Source organism: Ranitomeya imitator, chromosome 5, assembly GCF_032444005.1.
Source record: "Ranitomeya imitator isolate aRanImi1 chromosome 5, aRanImi1.pri, whole genome shotgun sequence".
In the NCBI taxonomy this organism is placed as follows: Eukaryota; Metazoa; Chordata; class Amphibia; order Anura; family Dendrobatidae; genus Ranitomeya; species Ranitomeya imitator.
Window position 1 is genome coordinate 18,286,184 of NC_091286.1, and position 27,158 is coordinate 18,313,341.

A 27,158-nucleotide genomic window follows, 5' to 3' on the forward strand; every position below is an offset into this window, starting at 1 on the left:
TACCCTGCTCTGAGCTGAGAAGGGGGATACAATTGTATCTGGCACCATCACTGACACATTGTAGCAAACCAGCAGAGATCTGTGCAGCGGCTGCTGATTGCTTCATCTCACAGAGCATTGTGTGCACTGATACATTGTAGCAAACCAGCAGCGAGATCTGCCTCATCTCACAGAGCATTGTCTGCACTGATACATTGTAGCAAACCAGCAGCGAGATTGCCTCATCTCACAGAGCCTTGTCTGCACTGATACATTGTAGCAAACCAGCAGCGAGATCTGCCTCATGGGAGACTTTAAATACATTTGCGCCAAATGTTGCGACTTTCTTTAAGAAGTCACAATTGACGAATCGGCCAAAAACTAGAGAGAAAAAAAAGAGAAAACGTAATTAAAAAAATCATCCTGAAGAGATTAAGAAAGTTGTAGAATTTATTTGTAGGATGATTAACTTTTTATGGTCCACCAAATCCTCAGAACACGCGACTCCCATCTTTACCCACTGATTGTTTCCCAAATGTAGTAAAAATGATAAATTCTGAATATATATATATTTAAATAACAATAACCGCGTCCTAGTTTTATATACTGAGGATTCTTGTTGGCTGTCGCTCTGTTACCTGACCGGAATGTGAAAGAATATTAACTATTGACAGACTGTACGGGACAATAACCGATGATCCCATCCACCCACAGCTTCTCCACAAAGCCCCCATCAGCGGTGCCATTCAGGTTCTGGTATACAACTGGTTAATGCTCAACTCATTCTTCCTCCTCTGCTGTTGGCCGAGGGGGGTCGTGAGATGATTAAAGATGATTTACAGCCATGGGAACAGTTGTCAGGGCCAACACCGAAATAAATAGACCCCCGGACTGCTGATGGGAATATTCATGCCCTGTTTGTAACATATAAAGAATAGAGGGGCACTTGTGCCGGAGTGTGGTCAAGTGGGGGAGCCGCGATCAGGTCCAGGGGCGACGAGAGACCCCAGAGCGGCGACAAGTGATTGCCGTACAATGCTGGGAATCAGGTCAGTGCTCGCTGCAGACGTGAGATGGGGGGAATACTGCTCATATATAGAAAGAAAAATCCCCCATAGATTTACTGCTCGAGAGGATCGAGGAACTTTATATAAATGGTATTTCAATAGGATGTAGAGGAAGTTACATTTCATGTACAAGAATATAACTACTATAATACTGCCCCCATGTACAAGAATATAACTACTATAATACTGCTCCTATGTACAAGAATATAACTACTATAATACTGCTCCTATGTACAAGAATATAACTACTATAATACTGCCCCCTATGTACAAGAATATAACTACTATAATACTGCTCCTATGTACAAGAGTATAACTACTATAATACTGCCCCTATGTACAAGAATATAACTACTATAATACTGCCCCTATGTACAAGAATATAACTACTATAATACTGCCCCTATGTACAAGAATATATCTACTATAATACTGCCCCTATGTGCAGGAATATAACTACTATAATACTGCCTCTATGTGCAGGAATATAACTACTATAATACTGCCCCTATGTACAAGAATATAACTGCTATAATACTGCCCCTATGTGCAGGAATATAACTACTATAATACTGCCCCTATGTACAAGAATATAACTACTATAATACTGCCCCTATGTACAAGAATATATCTACTATAATACTGCCCCTATGTGCAGGAATATAACTACTATAATACTGCCTCTATGTGCAGGAATATAACTACTATAATACTGCCCCTATGTACAAGAATATAACTGCTATAATACTGCCCCTATGTACAAGAATATAACTACTATAATACTGCCCCTATGTACAAGAATATAACTACTATAATACTGCCTCTATGTGCAGGAATATAACTACTATAATACTGCCCCTATGTACAAGAATATAACTATAATACTGCCCCTATGTACAAGAATATAACTACTATAATACTGCCCCTATGTACAAGAATATAACTACTATAATACTGCCTCTATGTGCAGGAATATAACTACTATAATACTGCTCCTATGTACAAGAATATAACTACTATAATACTGCCCCCTATGTACAAGAATATAACTACTATAATACTGCTCCTATGTACAAGAGTATAACTACTATAATACAGCTCCTATGTACAAGAATGTAACTACTATAATACTGCCTCTATGTGCAGGAATATAACTACTATAATACTGCTCCTATGTACAAGAATATAACTACTATAATACTGCCCCTATGTACAAGAATATAACTACTATAATACTGCCCTATGTACAAGAATATAACTACTATAATACTGCCTCTATGTACAAGAATATAACTACTATAATACTGCTCCTATGTACAAGAACATAACTACTATAATACTGCCTCTATGTGCAGGAATATAACTACTATAATACTGCTCCTATGTACAAGAATATAACTACTATAATACTGCTCCTATGTACAAGAGTATAACTACTATAATACTGCCCCTATGTACAAGAATATAACTACTATAATACTGCCCCTATGTACAAGAATATAACTACTATAATACTGCTCCTATGTACAAGAATATAACTACTATAATACTGCCTCTATGTGCAGGAATATAACTACTATAATACTGCTCCTATGTACAAGAACATAACTGCTATAATACTGCCCCCTATGTACAAGAATATAACTACTATAATACTGCCCCTATGTACAAGAATATAACTGCTATAATACTGCCCCTATGTGCAGGAATATAACTACTATAATACTGCCCCTATGTACAAGAATATAACTACTATAATACTGCCCCTATGTACAAGAATATAACTGCTATAATACTGCCTCTATGTGCAGGAATATAACTACTATAATACTGCTCCTATGTACAAGAATATAACTACTATAATACTGCCCCTATGTACAGGAATATAACTACTATAATACTGCTCCTATGTACAAGAATATAACTACTATAATACTGCCCCCTATGTACAACAATATAACTACTATAATACTGCCCCTATGTACAAGAATATAACTACTATAATACTGCTCCTATGTACAAGAACATAACTGCTATAATACTGCCCCCTATGTACAAGAATATAACTACTATAATACTGCCCCTATGTACAAGAATATAACTGCTATAATACTGCCCCTATGTGCAGGAATATAACTACTATAATACTGCCCCTATGTACAAGAATATAACTACTATAATACTGCCTCTATGTGCAGGAATATAACTACTATAATACTGCTCCTATGTACAAGAATATAACTACTATAATACTGCCCCTATATACAAGAATATAACTACTACAATACTGCCCTATGTACAAGAATATAACTAATATAATACTGCCCCTATGTACAAGAATATAACTACTATAATACTGCTCATATATAGAAAAAAACCCATAGATTTACTGCTCGAGAGGATTGGGAAACTTTATATAAATGGCATTTCAATAGGATGTAGAGGAAGTTACATTTCATGTACAAGACTATAACTACTATAATACTGCCCCATGTACAAGAATATAACTACTATAATACTGCTCCTATGTACAAGAATATAACTACTATAATACTGCTCCTATATACAAGAATATAACTACTATAATACTGCCCCTATGTACAAGAATATAACTAATATAATACTGCCCCTATGTACAAGAATATAACTAATATAATACTGCCCCTATGTACAAGAATATAACTAATATAATACTGCCCCTATGTACAAGAATATAACTAATATAATACTGCCCCTATGTACAAGAATATAACTAATATAATACTGCCCCTATGTACAAGAATATAACTACTATAATACTGCCCCTATGTACAAGAATATAACTACTATAATACTGCCCCTATGTACAAGAATATAACTACTATAATACTGCCCCTATGTACAAGAATATAACTACTATAATACTGCCCCTATGTACAAGAATATAACTACTATAATACTGCCCCTATGTACAAGAATATAACTACTATAATACTGCCCCTATGTACAAGAATATAACTACTATAATACTGCTCCTATGTACAAGAGTATAACTACTATAATACTGCTCCTATGTACAAGAATATAACTAATATAATACTGCCCCTATGTACAAGAATATAACTACTATAATACTGCTCCCATGTACAAGAATATAACTACTATAATACTGCTCCCATGTACAAGAATATAACTACTATAATACTGCTCCCATGTACAAGAATATAACTACTATAATACTGCCCCTATGTACAAGAATATAACTACTATAATACTACCCCTATGTACAAGAATATAACTACTATAATACTGCCACTATGTACAAGAATATAACTACTATAATACTGCCCCTATGTACAAGAATATAACTAATATAATACTGCCCCTATGTACAAGAATATAACTACTATAATACTGCTCCTATGTACAAGAATATAACTACTATAATACTGCTCCTATGTACAAGAATATAACTACTATAATACTGCCTCTATGTGCAGGAATATAACTACTATAATACTGCTCCTATGTACAAGAACATAACTGCTATAATACTGCCCCCTATGTACAAGAATATAACTACTATAATACTGCTCCTATGTACAAGAATATAACTACTATAATACTGCCTCTATGTACAAGAATATAACTACTATAATACTGCCCCTATGTACAAGAATATATCTACTATAATACTGCCCCTATGTGCAGGAATATAACTACTATAATACTGCCTCTATGTGCAGGAATATAACTACTATAATACTGCCCCTATGTACAAGAATATAACTACTATAATACTGCCCCTATGTACAAGAATATAACTACTATAATACTGCCCCTATGTACAAGAATATATCTACTATAATACTGCCCCTATGTGCAGGAATATAACTACTATAATACTGCCTCTATGTGCAGGAATATAACTACTATAATACTGCCCCTATGTACAAGAATATAACTGCTATAATACTGCCCCTATGTGCAGGAATATAACTACTATAATACTGCCCCTATGTACAAGAATATAACTACTATAATACTGCCCCTATGTACAAGAATATATCTACTATAATACTGCCCCTATGTGCAGGAATATAACTACTATAATACTGCCTCTATGTGCAGGAATATAACTACTATAATACTGCCCCTATGTACAAGAATATAACTGCTATAATACTGCCCCTATGTACAAGAATATAACTACTATAATACTGCCCCTATGTACAAGAATATAACTACTACAATACTGCCCTATGTACAAGAATATAACTAATATAATACTGCCCCTATGTACAAGAATATAACTACTATAATACTGCTCATATATAGAAAAAAACCCATAGATTTACTGCTCGAGAGGATTGGGAAACTTTATATAAATGGTATTTCAATAGGATGTAGAGGAAGTTACATTTCATGTACAAGACTATAACTACTATAATACTGCACCTATGTACAAGAATATAACTACTATAATACTGCTCCTATGTACAAGAATATAACTACTATAATACTGCTCCTATATACAAGAATATAACTACTATAATACTGCCCCTATGTACAAGAATATAACTAATATAATACTGCCCCTATGTACAAGAATATAACTACTATAATACTGCCCTATGTACAAGAATATAACTAATATAATACTGCCCCTATGTACAAGAATATAACTACTATAATACTGCTCCTATATACAAGAATATAACTACTATAATACTGCCCTATGTACAAGAGTATAACTACTATAATACTGCCCCTATGTACAAGAATATAACTACTATAATACTGCCCCTATGTACAAGAATATAACTACTATAATACTGCTCCTATGTACAAGAGTATAACTACTATAATACTGCTCCTATGTACAAGAATATAACTAATATAATACTGCCCCTATGTACAAGAATATAACTACTATAATACTGCTCCTATGTACAAGAATATAACTACTATAATACTGCTCCTATGTACAAGAATATAACTACTATAATACTGCTCCTATGTACAAGAATATAACTACTATAATACTGCCCCTATGTACAAGAATATAACTACTATAATACTGCCACTATGTACAAGAATATAACTACTATAATACTGCTCCTATGTACAAGAGTATAACTACTATAATACTGCTCCTATGTACAAGAATATAACTAATATAATACTGCCCCTATGTACAAGAATATAACTACTATAATAATGCTCCTATGTACAAGAATATAACTACTATAATACTGCTCCTATGTACAAGAATATAACTACTATAATACTGCCCCTATATACAAGAGTATAACTACTATAATACTGCCCCCTATGTACAAGAATATAACTACTATAATACTGTCCCTATGTACAAGAATATAACTACTATCATACTGCCCCTATATACAAGAGTATAACTACTATAATACTGCCCCCTATGTACAAGAATATAACTACTATAATACTGCCCCTATGTACAAGAATATAACTACTATAATACTGCTCCTATGTACAAGAATATAACTACTATACTACTGCTATGTACAAGAATATAACTACTATAATACTGCCCCTATGTACAAGAATATAACTACAATAATACTGTTCCTATGTACAAGAATATATCTACTATAATACTGCCCTTATATACAAGAATATAACTACTATAATACTGCCTCTATGTACAAGAATATAACTACTATACTACTGCTCTTATGTACAAGAATATAACTACTATAATACTGCCCCTATATACAAGACTATAACTACTATAATACTGCCCCTATGTACAAGAATATAACTACTATAATACTGCTCCTATGTACAAGAATATAACTACTATAATACTGCCCCTATGTACAAGAATATATCTACTATAATACTGCCCCTATGTACAAGAATATAACTACTATAATACTGCTCCTATGTAGAAGAATATAACTACTATAATACTGCTCCTATGTAGAAGAATATAACTTCTATAATACTGCTCCTATATACAAGAATATAACTACTGTAATACTGCCTCTATGTACAAGAATATAACTACTATACTACTGCTCTTATGTACAAGAATATAACTACTATAATACTGCCCCTATATACAAGACTATAACTACTATAATACTGCTCCTATGTACAAGAATATAACTACTACTATAATACTGCTCCTATGTACAAGAATATAACTACTATAATACTGCCCTTATATACAAGAATATAACTATTATAATACTGCTCCTATGTACAATAATATAACCACTATAATACTGCTCCTATGTACAAGAATATAACTACTATAATACTGCTCCTATGTACAAGAATATAACTACTATAATACTGCCCCTATATACAAGAATATAACTACTATAATACTGCTCCTATGTACAAGAATATAACTACTATAATACTGCCCCTATGTACAAGAATATAACTACTATAATACTGCTCCTATGTACAAGAATATAACTACTATAATACTGCCCCTATGTACAAGAATATAACTACTATAATACTGCCCCTATATACAAGAATATAACTACTATAATACTGCCCCTATATACAAGAATATAACTACTATAATACTGCTCCTATGTACAAGAATATAACTACTATAATACTGCTCCTATGTACAAGAATATAACTACTATAATACTGCCCCCTATATACAAGAATATAACTACTATAATACTGCTCCTATGTACAAGAATATAACTACTATAATACTGCCCCTATGTACAAGAATATAACTGCTATAATACTGCCCTTATGTACAAGAATATAACTACTATAATACTGCCCCTATGTACAAGAATATAACTACTATAATACTGCCCCTATATACAAGAATATAACTACTATAATACTGCCCCCTATATACAAGAATATAACTACTATAATACTGCTCCTATGTACAAGAATATAACTACTATAATACTGCTCCTATGTACAAGAATATAACTACTATAATACTGCCCCCTATATACAAGAATATAACTACTATAATACTGCCCCTATATACAAGAATATAACTACTATAATACTGCTCCTATGTACAAGAATATAACTACTATAATACTGCTCCTATGTACAAGAATATAACTACTATAATACTGCTCCTATGTACAAGAATATAACTACTATAATACTGCCCCCTATATACAAGAATATAACTACTATAATACTGCTCCTATGTACAAGAATATAACTACTATAATACTGCCCCTATGTACAAGAATATAACTACTATAATACTGCCCCTATGTACAAGAATATAACTACTATAATACTGCCCCTATGTACAAGAATATAACTACTATAATACTGCCCCTATATACAAGAATATAACTACTATAATACTGCCCCTATATACAAGAATATAACTACTATAATACTGCCCCTATGTACAAGAATATAACTACTATAATACTGCTCCTATGTACAAGAATATAACTACTATAATACTGCCCCTATGTACAAGAATATAACTACTATAATACTGCCCCTATGTACAAGAATATAACTACTATAATACTGCCCCTATATACAAGAATATAACTACTATAATACTGCCCTTGAGTACCAGAATATGACAGATGTAGCCTTGATAAGTCTGCACGTTAATCTAGTACAACCATTCTCACTGTGACCTCTCGTGATCTGCAGAGTTTTGCTGGTGACTGATGATCATATTTGCACCTTTTGTTGATTATTGTGTTTTACAAGTCATTGATCAGTGTCTGCACTTTCTGACTGAACTATTCTGTTTCCAAGTAATTGTTTGTCTTCTGGGACTGACTAGCTCAGTGACCTATTACCTGTGATGCGCATGAAGTAGCACGTACCTTACACCTTAGTGATATAACCTGAGCATCTTCTGTATATAATTGTATACAACGCCTAGGAAAAGTATTCATACTCCCTGAACTTTGTCATGTCACACCCACAAACTTAATTGTATTTTATTGGGATTTTATATGATACCAACAAAAAGCAGCAAATATTTGTGCAGAGTAAAGTAAATGATACACAGTTTTCTAATTATTTTAAGAATATAAGGCTGAGAATTGTGAGGTGCATTTGTATTCGGCCCCCTGATGTCTGATACCCCTAAATAAAATCCTGAGTGACCGGTTTCCTGCAGAAATCACATAATCAGCACATTGAGTCCACCTGGTTGTGATTTCTTCTCAGTATAACTACAGCTGTTCTTTGAAGGCCTCAGAGGTTTGTGGGAGGACATTATAGATCAAATAGCATCATGAAAACCAAGGAGCCCACCAGACAGGTCAGGGATAAAGTGTTGGAGAAGAGTAAAGCAGGGTTAGGTTCTAAAAAAAAAAAAAAAAAATAGCCCAAGCTCTGAAAATCTCACGGAGTTCAGTTCAATCCATCATCCAAAAATGGAAGGAGTATGGCACAACTGCAGACCTACCAAGACCTGGCCGTCCACCTGCACTGACATCCCAAGAGAGGAGAGCACTAATCGGAGAAGCAGCCAAGAGGCCCATGGTCACTGGAGGAGCTGCAGAAATGCACAGCTCCGTGGGGAGAGTATGTCCACAGGAAAACTGTTAGTAGTATCTGGTCTTCATGGAGGAGCAGCAAGAAGAGAAACATTTTTTTGAAAGTCATAAGAAGTCCTGTTTTCAGTTTGTAACAAGCCATGTGAGGGACACAGCGAGCAGGTGGAAGAAGGTGCTCTTGTCAGATGAGACCAACGGGGAACATTCTGGACTAAATGAAAAGCGCTATGTGTGGCAGAAAACCAACACTGAAGATCACCCTGAAAACACCATCCCCACCGTCACACATGGAGGTGGCAGCATCCTGCTGTGGGGAGACTTTTCTTCAGCAGGGGCCGGCAAGCTGGTCAGAGAGTATGGGAAGATAGATGGAGCTAAATACAAGCACAATCATGGTGGAAAACTTGTTAGAGGCTGCAAAAGTCTTGATACTGGCATGTAGGTTCACCTTCCGGCAGGACAACAACCCTAATCATCCTGCTAGAGCTACAGTGGAGGGTTTATAGAAGAGCATATTCCTGTGTGTGAACTTCACCGTCCAGACCGAATCCCAGAGAATCGGTGACGAGACATGAATATTGCTGATCACAGACGTCTAGATCCAATCTCACTGAGCGAGATTTATTTTTTTAATTATATTTAGAAAATATTGTGTCATTTCCTTTACACGTCACCAATAGTTGATACTTTGTGTTGGGGTCAAAGAAAGTCTCAATAAAACACATTTAAATTTGTGGGTGGAACGTGAAAAAATGCGGAAAAGTTCATGGGGTATGAAGACTTTTTCAAGACACAGTATGTACAGCTGGTGTATTGGTTTCTCTCTTTGTAATTTGCTTAATATTAACTCTTTAAGTGCTGGGGACGATCTGCACGGCGACTTTGCTTCAGTCTTCCGATAATTAATTCTTGATTACTTACATCAGCTTCGGTCACTATTACTGGATGACATGATGGGGAGAGAGGAGTCTCCGGTGACTGAACTAATATTTGGAGTCCAAAGTTTAGCAATCTCTACACCTTTGGTGGATTACATGGGAATGTTTTGGGGATTTTCATTTCTAACTGATACTTTGGGGGGTAGTTCTGTTGTGATTCCCTGCTGCGGAAGGTGGACAGTGACCCGGCCCCTGTCACCAGATGAAATGAGGAGGCCAGATGTCACTACTGGGGCAGGAACTAATTATTGAAGAGGCCGAGGGTTTGCTATTATTACACGGGAAGGTGGGATCTGCTTGTTGTGAATACTAGGGAGGTAGAGAGTCTGCTGTGACTACTAGGGAAAGGTAGAAAGCCTGTTGTGACTAATGGGGAAGGGTAGAGAGTCTGCTGTGACTAATGGGGAATGGTAGAGAGTTTGCTGTGACTAATGGGGAAGGGTAGAGAGTCTGCTGTGACTAATGGGGAAGGGTAAAGAGTCTGCTGTGACTAATGGGGAAGGGTAGAGAGTCTGCTGTGACTAATGGCGAAGGGTAGAGAGTCTGCTGTGACTAATGGCGAAGGGTAGAGAGTCTGCTGTGACTAATGGGGAAGGGTAGAGAGTATGCTGTGACTAATGGGGAAGGGTAGAGAGTCTGCTGTGACTACTAGGGAAAGGTAAAAAGCCTGTTGTGACTAATGGGGAAGGATAGAGAGTCTGCTGTGACTAATGGGGAAGGATAGAGAGTCTGCTGTGACTAATGGGGAATGGTAGAGAGTTTGCTGTGACTAATGGGGAAGGGTAGAGAGTCTGCTGTGACTAATGGGAAAGGGTAGAGAGTCTGCTGTGACTAATGGGGAAGGGTAGAGAGTCTGCTGTGACTAATGGGGAAGGGTAGAGAGTCTGCTGTGACTAATGGGGAAGGGTAGAGAGTCTGCTGTGACTAATGGGGAAGGGTAGAGAGTCTGCTGTGACTAATGGGGAAGGGTAGAGAGTATGCTGTGACTAATGGGGAAGGGTAGAGAGTCTGCTGTGACTAATGAGGAATGGTAGAGAGTCTGCTGTGACTAATGGGGAAGGGTAGAGAGTCTGCTGTGACTAATGGGGAAGGGTAGAGAGTCTGCTGTGACTAATGGGGAAGGGTAGAGAGTCTGCTGTGACTAATGGGGAAGGGTAGAGAGTATGCTGTGACTAATGGGGAAGGGTAGAGAGTCTGCTGTGACTAATGGGGAAGGGTAGAGAGTCTGCTGTGACTAATGGGGAAGGGTAGAGAGTCTGCTGTGACTAATGGGGAAGGGAAGAGGGCCTGCTGTGATTACTGGGGAAGGGAAGAGGGCCTGCTGTGATTACTGGGGAAGGGAAGAGGGCCTGCTGTGACTACTGGGGAAGAGAAGAGGGCCTGCTGTGATTACTGGGGAAGTGAAGAGGGCCTGCTGTGATTACTGGGGAAGGGAAGAGGGCCTGCTGTGATTACTGGGGAAGGGAAGAGGGCCTGCTGTGACTACTGGGGAAGAGAAGAGGGCTTGCTGTGACTACTGGGGAAGAGAAGAAGGTCTGCTGTAATTTCTAATAACTAGATGTAATATCACAGCCTGAACACTAGATGGCTCCAGATGCAAATGTAGAAAGCAGCTGCATCTCCAATGGTTGGTAACAGGGAACACTACATTGATTTTACCTACAAACAAAAAATATCTTTAGATTTCCAGTCCTTTAGAATGGAGTTCAGGAGCATTTACGAGAAAACTATGATCACTGACTAGCTCTGGTGCTGATGACCTCGGCCTTAGGACATTGTCGGGTCGCTGGAATTGCAGGACAGTTTGCTCTTGTAAACATCGAAACTCAACCATTCAATTACATTTTCAGCTGAAGTCACTTGAACAGCTGCCCATGATCAGCGCGCTGGGAGCAGGTGATGGGGTGAGGAACAGATATCAGTCAGTGCAGTCAGCTCACATGTCATTCACTAAGAGCAAACTGAGACCTGGTGATGATTAGCACTAATGTGCTGCTGTCACTCCAGGCCGAAGCCAAAGCCACAGGCAGAGGAGTCCGCAGCGAAACCGAATACACTGATCATTCACTGCAGCTTGTCACTGTGCACATAAATATATCTACTATTATACTGCCCCCTATGTACAAGAATATAACTACTATAATACTGCTCCTATATACAAGAATATAACTACTATAATACTGCTCCTATGTACAAGAATATAACTACTATAATACTGCTCCTATGTACAAGAATATAACTACTATAATGCTGCCCCCTATGTACAACAATATAACTACTATAATACTGCCCCTATGTACAAGAATATAACTACTATAATACTGCTCTTATATACAAGAATATAACTACTATAATACTGCTCCTATGTACAAGAATATAACTACTATAATACTGCCCCTATGTACAAGAATATAACTACTATAATACTGCCCCTATGTACAAGAATATTACTACTATAATACTGCCCCAATGTACAAGAATATAACTACTATAATACTGCCCCTATGTACAAGAATATAACTGCTATAATACTGCCCCTATGTACAAGAATATAACTACTATAATACTGCCCCCTATGTACAAGAATATAACTACTATAATACTGCCCCTATGTACAAGAACATAACTACTATAATACTGCCCCAATGTATAAGAATATAACTGCTATAATACTGATCCTATGTATAAGAATATAACTACTATAATACTGCCCCAATGTATAAGAATATAACTACTATAATACTGCTCCTATGTACAAGAATATAACTGCTATAATACTGCTCCTATGTACAAGAATATAACTACTATAATACTGCCCCTATGTACAAGAATATAACTACTATAATACTGGTCCTATGTACAAGAATATAACTTCTATAATACTGCCCCTATGTACAAGAATATAACTGCTATAGTACTGCCCCAATGTATAAGAATATAACTACTATAATACTGCCCCTATGTACAAGAACATAACTACTATAATACTGCCCCAATGTATAAGAATATAACTACTATAATACTGCCCCTATGTACAAGAATATAACTGCTATAATACTGCTCCTATGTACAAGAATATAACTACTATAATACTGCCCCTATGTACAAGAATATAACTACTATAATACTGCCCCTATGTACAAGAATATAACTGCTATAATACTGCTCCTATGTACAAGAATATAACTGCTATAATACTGCTCCTATGTACAAGAATATAACTACTATAATACTGCTCCTATGTACAAGAATATAACTACTATAATACTGCCCCAATGTATAAGAATATAACTACTATAATACTGATCCTATGTATAAGAATATAACTACTATAATACTGCCCCAATGTATAAGAATATAACTACTATAATACTGCCCCTATGTACAAGAATATAACTGCTATAATACTGCTCCTATGTACAAGAATATAACTACTATAATACTGCCCCTATGTACAAGAATATAACTACTATAATACTGGTCCTATGTACAAGAATATAACTGCTATAATACTGCCCCTATGTACAAGAATATAACTGCTATAGTACTGCCCCAATGTATAAGAATATAACTACTATAATACTGCCCCTATGTACAAGAACATAACTACTATAATACTACCCCTATGTGCAAGAATATAACTACTATAATACTGCCCCAATGTATAAGAATATAACTACTATAATACTGCCCCAATGTATAAGAATATAACTACTATAATACTGCTCCTATGTACAAGAATATAACTACTATAATACTGCCCCTATGTACAAGAATATAACTACTATAATACTGCCCCTATGTACAAGAATATAACTACTATAATACTGTCCCTATGTACAAGAATATAACTGCTATAGTACTGCCCCAATGTATAACAATATAGCTGCTATAATACTGCCGTCGTATATAAATCATAGTAACATAGTAACATAGTTAGTAAGGCCGAAAAAAAGACATTTGTCCATCCAGTTCAGCCTATATTCCATCATAATAAATCCCCAGATCTACGTCCTTCTACAGAACCTAATAATTGTATGATACAATATTGTTCTGCTCCAGGAAGACATCCAGGCCTCTCTTGAACCCCTCGACTGAGTTCGCCATCACCACCTCCTCAGGCAAGCAATTCCAGATTCTCACTGCCCTAACAGTAAAGAATCCTCTTCTATGTTGGTGGAAAAACCTTTTCTCCTCCAGACGCAAAGAATGCCCCCTTGTGCCCGTCACCTTCCTTGGTATAAACAGATCCTCAGCGAGATATTTGTATTGTCCCCTTATATACTTATACATGGTTATTAGATCGACCCTCAGTCGTTTTTTTCTAGACTAAATAATCCTAATTTCGCTAATCTATCTAGGTATTGTAGTTCTCCCATCCCCTTTATTAATTTTGTTGCCCTCCCTTGTACTCTCTCTAGTTCCATTATATCCTTCCTGAGCACCGGTGCCCAAAACTGGACACAGTACTCCATGTGCGGTCTAACTAGGGATTTGTACAGAGGCAGTATAATGCTCTCATCATGTGTATCCAGACCTCTTTTAATGCACCCCATGATCCTGTTTGCCTTGGCAGCTGCTGCCTGGCACTGGCTGCTCCAGGTAAGTTTATCATTAACTAGGATCCCCAAGTCCTTCTCCCTGTCAGATTTACCCAGTGGTTTCCCGTTCAGTGTGTAATGGTGATATTGATTCCTTCTTCCCATGTGTATAACCTTACATTTATCATTGTTAAACCTCATCTGCCACCTTTCAGCCCAAGTTTCCAACCTATCCAGATCCATCTGTAGCAGAATACTATCTTCTCTTGTATTAACGGCTTTACATAGTTTTGTATCATCTGCAAATATCGATATTTTACTGTGTAAACCTTCTACCAGATCATTAATGAATATGTTGAAGAGAACAGGTCCCAATACTGACCCCTGCGGTACCCCACTGGTCACAGCGACCCAGTTAGAGACTATACCATTTATAACCACCCTCTGCTTTCTATCACTAAGCCAGTTACTAACCCATTTACACACATTTTCCCCCAGACCAAGCATTCTCATTTTGTGTACCAACCTCTTGTGCGGCACGGTATCAAACGCTTTGGAAAAATCGAGATATACCACGTCCAATGACTCACCGTGGTCCAGCCTATAGCTTACCTCTTCATAAAAACTGATTAGATTGGTTTGACAGGAGCGATTTCTCATAAACCCATGCTGATATGGAGTTAAACAGTTATTCTCATTGAGATAATCCAGAATAACATCCCTCAGAAACCCTTCAAATATTTTACCAACAATAGAGGTTAGACTTACTGGCCTATAATTTCCAGGTTCACTTTTAGAGCCCTTTTTGAATATTGGCACCACATTTGCTATGCGCCAGTCCTGCGGAACAGATCCTGTCGCTATAGAGTCCCTAAAAATAAGAAATAATGGTTTATCTATTACATTACTTAGTTCTCTTAGTACTCGTGGGTGTATGCCATCCGGACCCGGAGATTTATCTATTTTAATCTTATTTAGCCGGTTTCGCACCTCTTCTTGGGTTAGATTGGTGACCCTTAATATAGGGTTTTCATTGTTTCTTGGGATTTCACCTAGCATTTCATTTTCCACCGTGAATACCGTGGAGAAGAAGGTGTTTAATATATTAGCTTTTTCCTCGTCATCTACAACCATTCTTTCCTCACTATTTTTTAAGGGGCCTACATTTTCAGTTTTTATTCTTTTACTATTGATATAGTTGAAGAACAGTTTGGGATTAGTTTTACTCTCCTTAGCAATGTGCTTCTCTGTTTCCTTTTTGGCAGCTGTAATTAGTTTTTTAGATAAAGTATTTTTCTCCCTATAGTTTTTTAGAGCTTCAATGGTGCCATCCTGCTTTAGTAGTGCAAATGCTTTCTTTTTACTGTTAATTGCCTGTCTTACTTCTTTGTTTAGCCACATTGGGTTTTTCCTATTTCTAGTCCTTTTATTCCCACAAGGTATAAACCGCTTACACTGCCTATTTAGGATGTTCTTAAACATTTCCCATTTATTATCTGTATTCTTATTTCTGAGGATATTGTCCCAGTCTACCAGATTAAGGGCATCTCTAAGCTGGTCAAACTTTGCCTTCCTAAAGTTCAGTGTTTTTGTGACTCCCTGACAAGTCCCCCTAGTGAAAGACAGGTGAAACTGTACAATATCCTAATCCAATGACTTTGTGGTGCGTCTGGTTGTCAGTGGATGTTCCTATGTCGTCTTTCCTTTGTTACTATGTAGCACATCCTGTAGCTTCTCATTGTCCTGTGGAACAGAGTCGGGCCTTTGGGGCCTCTGCCGACTCTTCCCGGCCCGTGGCGGTGTCTCTGTGGCATGCTAATTGCACAGGATGACGTCCTGTAAGAATGTGGTAGCCATGGACCGTATCTTGCAGATCAGATGCCGGGGAGCAGAGTGGGGCACTTGTCCGGTGTGTCAGGTTGTGTTTTGGTGTCATGCAGTAAATGTCCTGAATTTTCGGAATGTTGTAGGGAGCAGTCCTCGGATTATGAGGCCGCGGATGAATGCGGCTTGTGTTCCTTGCTGGCTCTGAGCCAACACTAAGTGCGTGGAGCGAGCCCTGACCGAGATGTCAGGTGAGTGCGGCACGGCGGAGATCACACCTATAGGATCTATAGGTCCGGGCCATAGCGGGGATCCTGGCAGCATTGTCATGGCGGGGTCCGTGGTCAGACGGATTAGGGTTTTCTTTCTTGCGGCGTGACTTGTTTTGTGAATGCGATTGAGGACAATCTACAGTGAAAATCCACATCAGGAGAAAGGTCCTAGTGTGAACCAGATGACGGTGAATCCGCGAGTTCTGTTACCCCCAAGTTACTGCTCGGAGATTTGGAGAAACTGGAGGCAGAGAAGTGACCATCGAGGTTTCCAAAATGTCCAGATATGTACGAAATAGTAATGTGCTGGGTGAAGCTGCCGCTGGGAACGACTGAGGGGCAGTGGTGAAGTGAACTGGCGATCAGTGCCAGGCAGCTGCTGCAAAGGCAAATAAAATCATGGGGTGCATCGACATGACAAGAACATAGTTATGGCTCTATAAAAGTCACTAGCGCGGCCACACTTAAATAAGAGATCTAGAGATTAAAAAGGTTACTTCATCATCACAGATGGTGATTCTAATGTGAGAGCAGTTAGAGAATGCATTGCTTACTGTAAGAGCAGTGATGCTATGTATTCTTTACTGTAAGAGCAGTGATACTATGAATTCTTTACTGTAAGAGCAGTGATACTATGAATTCTTTACTGTAAGAGCAGTGATGCTATGGATTCTTTACTGTAAGAGCAGAGAGACTATGGATTCTTTACTGTATGAGCAGTGAAACTATGGATTCTTTACTGTAAGAGCAGTGATGCTATGTATTCTTTACTGTAAGAGCAGTGATACTATGAATTCTTTACTGTAAGAGCAGTGATGCTATGTATTCTTTACTGTAAGAGCAGTGATACTATGAATTCTTTACTGTAAGAGCAGTGATGCTATGGATTCTTTACTGTAAGAGCAGAGAGACTATGGATTCTTTACTGTATGAGCAGTGAAACTATGGATTCTTTACTGTAAGAGCAGTGAGACTATGGATTCTTTACTGTAAGGGTACCGTCACACACTGCCATTTCAATCGCTACGATAGTACGATTCGTGACGTTCCAGCGATATCGTTACGATATCGCTGTGTCTGACACGCAGCAGCGATCAGGGATCCTGCTGAGAATTGTACGTCGTAGCAGATCGTTTAGAACTTTCTTTCGTCGCTGGATCTCCCGCTGTCATCGCTAGATCGGTGTGTGTGACACCGATCTAGCGATGCGATCTAGCGATGCGTTCGCTTCTAACCAGGGTAAACATCGGGTTACTAAGCGCAGGGCTGCGCTTAGTAACCCGATGTTTACCCTGGTTACAAGCGTAAAACTAAAAAAAAACAAACAGCACATACTTACATTCTGGTGTCCGTCAGGTCCCTTGCCGTCTGCTTCCCGCACTGTGACTGCCGGCCGTAAAGTGAAAGCAGAGCACAGCGGTGACGTCACCGCTGTGCTGTGCTTTCACTTTCACTTTACGGCCGGCAGTCACTGAGTGCGGGAAGCAGACGGCAAGGGACCTGACGGACACCAGAATGTAAGTATGTGCTGTTTGTTTTTTCACGCTGGTAACCAGGGTAAACATCGGGTTACTAAGCGCGGTCCTGCGCTTAGTAACCCGATGTTTACCCTGGTTACCCGGGGACCTCGGCATCGTTGGTCGCTGGAGAGCTGTCTGTGTGACAGCTCTCCAGCGACCACACTACGATTTACCTACGATCACGGCCAGGTCATATCGCTGGTCGTGATCATAGGTAAATCGTATAGTGTGACGGTACCCTAAGAGCAGTGAGGCTATGGATTCTTTACTGTAAGAGCAGTGAGACTATGAATTATTTACTGAAAGAGCAGTGAGGCTATGTATTCTTTACTGTAAGAGCAGTGAGGCTATGGATTCCTTACTGTAAGAGCAGTGAGGCTATGGATTCTTTGCTGTAAGAGCAGTGATGCTATGTATTCTTTACTGTAAGAGCAGAGAGACTATGGATTATTTACTGTATGAGCAGTGAAACTATGGATTCTTTCCTGTAAGAGCATTGAGGCTATGGATTCCTTACTGTAAGAGCTGTGAGACAATTAATTAATTACTGTACGAGCAGTGACACTATGGATTCTTTACTGCAAAAGCTGTGACACGATACTATAGATTTCTTAATGTAAAAGAAATGAGACTATGGATTCTTTACTGTAAGAGCTGTGAGACAATTAATTACTGTACGAGCAGTGACACTATGGATTATTTACTGTATGAGCAATGACACTATGGATTCCTTAGTTTCGGAGCAGTGACATTATAGATTCCTTACTGTAAGAGCAGTGAGACTATGGGACTCTCTGTCACATGATGTGATCATTGATTCATTGCACAAGTTCTAGAAGGACCTGGACTCTGTTCTAAAAAATATAATATGATAGGTTACGGACTCTGTGATGGGACATTGATCCAATGATTTATTCTAAGTGCCATATCGGGAGTCAGAAAATAAAAATTTCCCTATTATGAGGCACTCAGTCATTAGTCTCAGGGAGGTTTTTGCCTTTCAGTTATAAGGCCCTTAGAGAGAGGTGGCCACAGTGACTGGGCATAGCGGGTCAAGGGCTCGGCTACGCCAGCTGAAACTTCAACTGAATGTGCGTACTCGGACCCACATCCAGTTAAAGTGTATTGCATCGCACAGACACATCGTGTCTCTGCGCCACATTACACGCTGCTGGCAATCAGAGGTCTGCAGTTGATGTCGGCGTGCACGTGACGGACTGCATGGCAGTGACGTCAGCTGTCGGCTTCACTAGAGGCCACGAGCGGCGGGGATCAAAGGGAAGGTGAGTATTTATTAGTTAAAAAAAAATCAGTGGCTGTACTAGTGTAGTGACTATGGGGTGCATTATTCTTTATGGATGACTATGGGTGGTGCATTATTCTTTATGGATTACTATGGGTGGTGCATTATTCTTTATGGATGACTATGGGGGTGAATTATACTATATGGAGAACTATGGGGTGCATTATACTTTATAGATGGCTATGGGTGGTGCATTATACTATATGGAGAACTATGGGGTGCATTAAACTGTATAGATGGCTATGGGGGGTGCATTATACTATATGAAGAACTATGGGGTGCATTATACTTTATAGATGGCTATGGGGGGTGCATTACACTATATGGAGAACTATGGGGTGCATTATACTTTATAGATGGCTATGGGTGGTGCATTATACAATATGGAGAACTATGGGGTGCATTAAACTGTATAGATGGCTATGGGGGGTGCATTATACTATATGGAGAACTATGGGGTGCATTAAACTGTATAGATGGCTATGGGGGTGCATTATACTATATGGAGAACTATGGGGTGCATTATACTTTATAGATGGCTATGGGGGGTGCATTATACTATATGGAGAACTATGGGGTGCATTAAACTGTATAGATGGCTATGGGGGTGCATTATACTATATGGAGAACTATGGGGTGCATTATACTTTATAGATGGCTATGGGGGGTGCATTATACTATATGGAGAACTATGGGGTGCATTATACTTTATAGATGGCTATGGGTGGTGCATTATACTATATGGAGAACTATGGGGTGCATTAAACTGTATAGATGGCTATGGGGGGTGCATTATACTATATGGAGAACTATGGGGTGCATTAAACTGTATAGATGGCTATGGGGGTGCATTATACTATATGGAGAACTATGGGGTGCATTATACTTTATAGATGGCTATGGGGGGTGCATTATACTATATGGAGAACTATGGGGTGCATTATACTTTATAGATGGCTATGGGTGGTGCGTTATACTATATGGAGAACTATGGGGTGCATTAAACTGTATAGATGGCTATTGGGGGTGCATTATACTATATGGAGAACTATGGGGTGCATTAAACTGTATAGATGGCTATGGGGGTGCATTATACTATATGGAGAACTATGGGGTGCATTATACTTTATAGATGGCTATGGGGGGTGCATTATACTATATGGAGAACTATGGGGTGCATTATACTTTATAGATGGCTATGGGTGGTGCATTATACTATATGGAGAACTATGGGGTGCATTAAACTGTATAGATGGCTATGGGGGGTGCATTATACTATATGGAGAACTATGGGGTGCATTAAACTGTATAGATGGCTATGGGTGGTGCATTATACTATATGGAGAACTATGGGGTGCATTAAACTGTATAGATGGCTATGGGGGGTACATTATACTTTATAGATGGCTATGGGTGGTGCATTATACTATATGGAGAACTATGGGGTGCATTATACCTTATAGATGGCTATGGGGGTGAATTATACTATATGGAGAACTATGGGGGGTGCATTATACTTCTACTATGGGGCCCCATGACTTCCATGTTCGCTCCTGATGAGTATATATTTTTTCTATACATTAAAGAACACTGGCAGAATGGGGGACTTGTACCAAGATGGGGGATATATATGCCAGGATTGGGCCAGGATGAGGGACATGTATACCAGAATAGAGGGCGCATATATTATATATTGTATTCAGGATTTAGGGGGCACAGTCCAAATCTTGAATGGGGGCTCATCAGACCCTAGTTACACCACTGGTGGCTAATCCTGTTTGGTCCCAACCCTTTTTCTTTCAGCTGATAACTCCTGTACATGACTCTTTTTTCCAGAGAAACTGAATTGTTAACAAGGGGCAAGGACTTGGCCCAGGGGTCATGGAAATGGTGAACGATAAAGCTCATTATCATAATGGTCCATTTTGATCTTTGCTATGAGGCCCTTTTTATTTTTTTGCCAGCTACTGTAGGGGATAAACATTTTGATACTTTGTGCCATATATCAAGAAGAGACTCAAATCTCAAAATACACGAAAAGTAGTTTTCCTGCCCAATCAGGGACTTAGGAGGCATGGAGTCTGTAAGAGGACAACCAATACACACTGTAAAATAAAAAAGGAATTCCACTGCATTCAACAAAGCAAAAAAATCTGTTGAAAAACCTACTGAAAGAGGAAAACACCAAGAACGATACAAATATCCTAAAGAGTATAATTGTATTCATCACAATCCATGATAATATCTCAAAATTATACAAAAATAGATAAATAGAAGAAAAGGCAATATGGGCAAAAATACATAGTATCGCACAGAAAGGCCCTCAGAGACTCTCGACACGTTATTTTCATTAAATTCTATCTATGTTGTAAACATTTACAAGGCAGGGCAAGGAAACAGTACTGTCTGTGTGTATATAGCTTAGAAGAAGAAACAGGAGGCAGTACTCTCTGTGCCTACATCACTTACAGGAAGAGGCAAGGAGGCAGTTGTGTATGATCTCCTATCTTCCCATCTTTTGGAGAAAGAGAAAAGGAGGTAGCACTATCTGTCCCTACATTACTAACATAAAGAGGCAGCACTACCTGTGCCTTCAGTATTGCAGTGAGAGACAGGTATAAGTACTACAAGTGCTTCAAAAAGTTAATTTATTTCAGTTCCTCAATACAAAAAGTGAAACTCATATATAATATAGATTATTACACACAGAGTGATCTATTTCATGTGTTTATTTCTGTTAATGTTGAGGATTTTGACTTACGGCCAAAGAAAACCCCTTCTGTTTTAGTAGCTCCACAATCATGGGGAAGACTGCTGACCTGACAGATGTCCAGAAGGCAGTTACTGACACGCTCCACAAGGAGGGGAAGCCACAAAAGGTCATTGCTAAAGAAGCCGGCTGCTCACAGAGCACTGTATCCAAGCAGATTAATGGAAGGTGGAGTGGGAGGAAAAAGTGTGGTAGAAAAAGGTGCACAAGCAACCGGGATAACCGCAGCCTGGAAAGGATTGTTAAGAAAAGGCCATTCAGTAATGTGGGGGAGACTCACAAGGAGCGGACTGCTGCCGGAGTCATTGCTTCACCACACACAGATGTCTCCAGGACATGGGCTAAAAGTGTCACATTCCTTGTGTCAGCCACTCATGACCGATAGACAACGCCAGATGCGTCTTACCTGGACCAAGAAGAAGAAGAACCGGACTGTTGTCAGTGGTCCAAGGTGTTGTGTTCAGATGAAAAAAAATTTTGCTTTTCATTTGGAAATCGAGGTCCCAGAGTCTGGAGGAAGAGTGGAGGCCACAATCCAAGCTGCTGGAGGTCTGGTGTGAAGTGTCCACAATCAGTGATGGTTTGGGGGAGCCATGTCATCTGCTGGTGTAGGTCCACTGTGCTTTATCAAGACCAAAGTCAGCGCAGCCGTCTACCAGGACATTGTAGAGCACTTCATGCTTCCCACTGCCATCAAGCTTTATGGAGGTGGAAATGTCATTCTCCAGCAGGAATTGGCCCCTGTCCACACTGCCAAAAGTACCAATACCTGGTGTAAAAACAACAGCAAACTCGCCTGACCTTAACCCCATAGAGAATCTATGGAGTATTGTCAAGAGGAAGATGAGACACCAGACCCAACAATGCAGACGAGCTGAAGGCTGCTATCAAAGCAACCTGGGCTTCCATAACCCCTCAGCAGCACCACAGGCTGATCGCCTCCATGCCACGCCGCATTGATGCAGTAATTGATGCCAAAGGAGCCTGACCAAGTACTGAGAGCATTTACTGAACATACATTTCAGTAGCACAACATTCCGGATGTTAAAAATCATTTTTCAAGCTGGTGTTATAAAGTATTCTAATTCACTGAGATAATGACTTTTGGGTTTTCATTGGCTGTGAGCCATAATAATCAACATTAACAGAAATAAACATGTGAAATAGATCACTCTGTGTAATGACTCTATAGAATATATGAGATTCATTTTTTGTATTGAAGAACTGAAATAAATTCACTTTTTGACGATATTCCAATTTTGTGAGAAGCCCCTGTACATGCACCTTCTTATTAAACAGTAGATACAAAGGTTATCCAACAGTGTCACGTAGGAGGGGCTTAAATATTTCAGCTCATAAGATGGTATCACACGATAGCTTAGCCCACAGTATGGTACTTTATGAGCTTAGATACAGCAGCTCAGCAGATAGTATTGCACATGGCGTGCTCTGATACACCTGCAGCACGTGCACTCAGGTAGACGTGGTGCGGGGAGGGTTAATCTTGGCTCCCCGGCTGTGTCCCATGCTGTCAAGGACACCCAAGTGGTATTAACATAACAATGGTGCGTGGCCCCAGGAGTGACACTTCGGTTACCTAGCAGCCCTGTTTACCTGCGGTATGTGCAGCTTCACCTGTGGCATGCAGAACACACCTGAGCGTGTGAGCCTGACACTGATCCCGGGATCCTGAGCCAGTGTCCAGCCCTGAGCGTGACCTCCGACAGGTACGACCCCCAATGTTAGGCTGCCTTGTGTCTGGGGGTCACTTATGAGCCCCCTCATATCTGGAAGTAAGAGCCTTGTCTAACAATAGTGGACGGCAGGTTTGTCAGGCTAGTAATGAGGGTCTCTGCTGCAATAAGGTCACCCCCCCATGACCAGTTTGATACCAGGGCACTGGGGTTCTAAATCCACAGGACCCCTTTATAGGATCCCTTTAAACATCTTACTGTGTTATATGTCTCCGGATCCTTATACCTTCTAACAGTTTGCATAATTTGATAGTTTGTTACAATGTATCAGTGAAAGTGAAATGTATCAGTCTGGAGTCCTGATGATAATCTCATGGAAGATTGTCTGGACTCTACACAATTGTAACAAACCCTCAGCTGCAACTATTATCATAGTATTATTATACTTTATTTAACCCCTGGAAACCAAGAAATTAGAGAGAATAGAAGCAAGAAGTAAATCCGAGAATTGTAGAACTTTTTATTATTCAATAATTGAGTTTTTACAAAATCTCTGGCCTCCAGAATAAGATACATGATGATGATGATGATGATGATTAAAGCCCTGTTAATTCCATGGGGCTGATGTGAGGAGGGTTACGTACCGGTACATATAATATATATATAAAATTCAGTAGCAATCAGTGACAGACTGGTACAGGGGGAGAAGACCCTCATGAGCTTACAGTCTACAGGGTAATGGGGAATATCCAAAAATAATATCCAATAACCAAAGTCACCACAGAGGGGGATCTAATGTGATGTCCCCCCTACACAATAGAATAATGATTGCCAATAATGACGTGTTCAGCCCAACGTCTAATGTGTATGGGATCCCCGGACAATTGATTGTCGAGAGATAAGGATCTGACATGTTTAAATTTGGGTCTGCTCCCACTGTTCCCCCAGAGATAAGCTGCCGCCTGCCAATGGCTCTCATAGAGAACACAGGAGCGAGGCCATGTCTAATCGGTGTCCTAAGGCTGGTTTCACATTTGCGGTTATCGTCCGCAACCACAAACACATGGAAAAACGCATGATAACGCAATGCTTTTTATCCGCATCAGCTTACGCATGACGGCAAAAAAAATGCAACGTTTGTATGCGTTTTTACATTCGTGTGCGCTTTTCCTGCGCATGCGTTTGATATTTCCAGGAGGGTGTGTCTTTATCAGTTCCTGGACATGCACAGTCCTAAGTACGCAAGTGCATCGAACGCATGCGTACGCAAAGACATGCGTACGCATGCGTTTCCATAGGCAGTAATGCGTTTTTTTTAAACGCACTCATCCGCATGCGCATGCCTGCGCATATTTGACGGAAGTTTGCTGCCTCCAAATTTGCAACATGTTGCGTTAGCCGCGCCCAGCCGCACAAGCCGAAACGACGCATGCGTAGTCAAACGCGGCCGAAAGCATACAAACGCATGTACCTGCGTCCACAACGTTAAAGATAGGAAAACACGACGCATGCGGATGTATGCGGCCGAAACGCTGCGGACACCAGCACAAATGTGAAACCGGCCTTATGGAGATATTTCTCCTCTTATTAGACATGGCCTCCTCTGCACTTACAGGTAGGGAGAAAAGTATGTGCCCCCTTCACATCACCTTTGTAGATATTATTTGTGCACTTTATGAGACTGGTAGTTATGTTGTTATTGGGCACTGTGTGGCGATATTATTTGTGCTCCTTATGACGCCAGTATTTATGGTTTTGTTATTGGGCACTGTGTGGTGTGATGCAGTGACCCCTGTTACAGGTAGGGGGCGCTGCATGGTCTCCTCGGGATATGCATTGAGGCGTATCTGTGATTATGATGGTAAAACAGTGACCGGCAGGATTGTTAATGGCCGGTATGTGTCGCAAAAGGAGTCTGTGCTCTAAGCCTGAAGTAAGGTTGTTCTGGGACCTGTAGTCCCACAAGTATTTGTGTTTGTTTATAATAGGGAGGCTTGCCAGGTTAGTCTGAGAGCTGGGCGAGACTGGATAACTACACACACCTCCCACTCAGGGGGTGGGGTTACTGGTTTATAATGTGACCATGGTGTGGTCACATGGTTCTGAGTGTATGGATCTGTTTGGTCCATGTGCAAGGTCCTGGAAGCCTATGTGTTGGGAGTGATATCACCCTGAATAGCACGTGGTGGGGCATTGGCACTGAAGGCTTGTGTGTTGGGAGATCCTGGGAGTAGGTTTGGATCCCTGAATAGCGCACCGAGAGGCCGTGGAGCTGAAGCCCTGGGTGTTGGGAGGTCCAGAGTGTGGACTGGATCCCTAAAGAGCACAAGGTGTGGCCATTGATCTGCAGGGCCGGTGCAGACCCTCGGTGGGTCTGGACTGACTTGAGTGTGCCTGCCAGGCAAGTTGGTGATCCCTCTAAGGCAGCTTTCCAGAGGATAGATAGAACTGACAAGGAGTCAGCGGGTGGAGCAGGAGCTCCGGTAAGGTACCTCCACAGACTGTTGGTGCTTATTGTGTTCCATGAACTAATGAATTGTGCGGCATGTGGTCACCCATGGCAACTGGACAAAGTAAGGTCCAGCATGTTTAGTGTCTGTGAGATGAAGCCGTATATGAAGTGATGTAATGAACTGTTTGTGGTTGCGGTTTATGATACAGGAATAAACTGGATAGACTGTTTTGTGTTAAAAACCGTGCCCATGTGCATTTATCCCGTCGCCAAGCGAGTGTCCCCCAACAC

The 27,158-nt window shown here is 39.7% G+C and overlaps 1 protein-coding gene across 4 annotated transcripts in view; it reads left to right on the plus strand.

Moving 5' to 3' along the window:
* The first annotated feature begins 787 nt into the window (after nt 1–787).
* TOGARAM2 (TOG array regulator of axonemal microtubules 2) overlaps nt 788–27,158 on the plus strand; it is a 90,452-nt gene continuing 64,081 nt past the window's right edge. The window contains exon 1 of one of the 4 annotated variants that reach the window (XM_069768357.1): nt 788–1,028. The gene's annotated coding sequence lies outside the window, so the exon portion shown is untranslated. Of the gene's footprint in view, nt 1,029–24,367; nt 24,449–27,158 lie in introns of those variants that run through there. The other 3 variants (XM_069768356.1, XM_069768360.1, XM_069768358.1) reach the window with 3 other exon arrangements.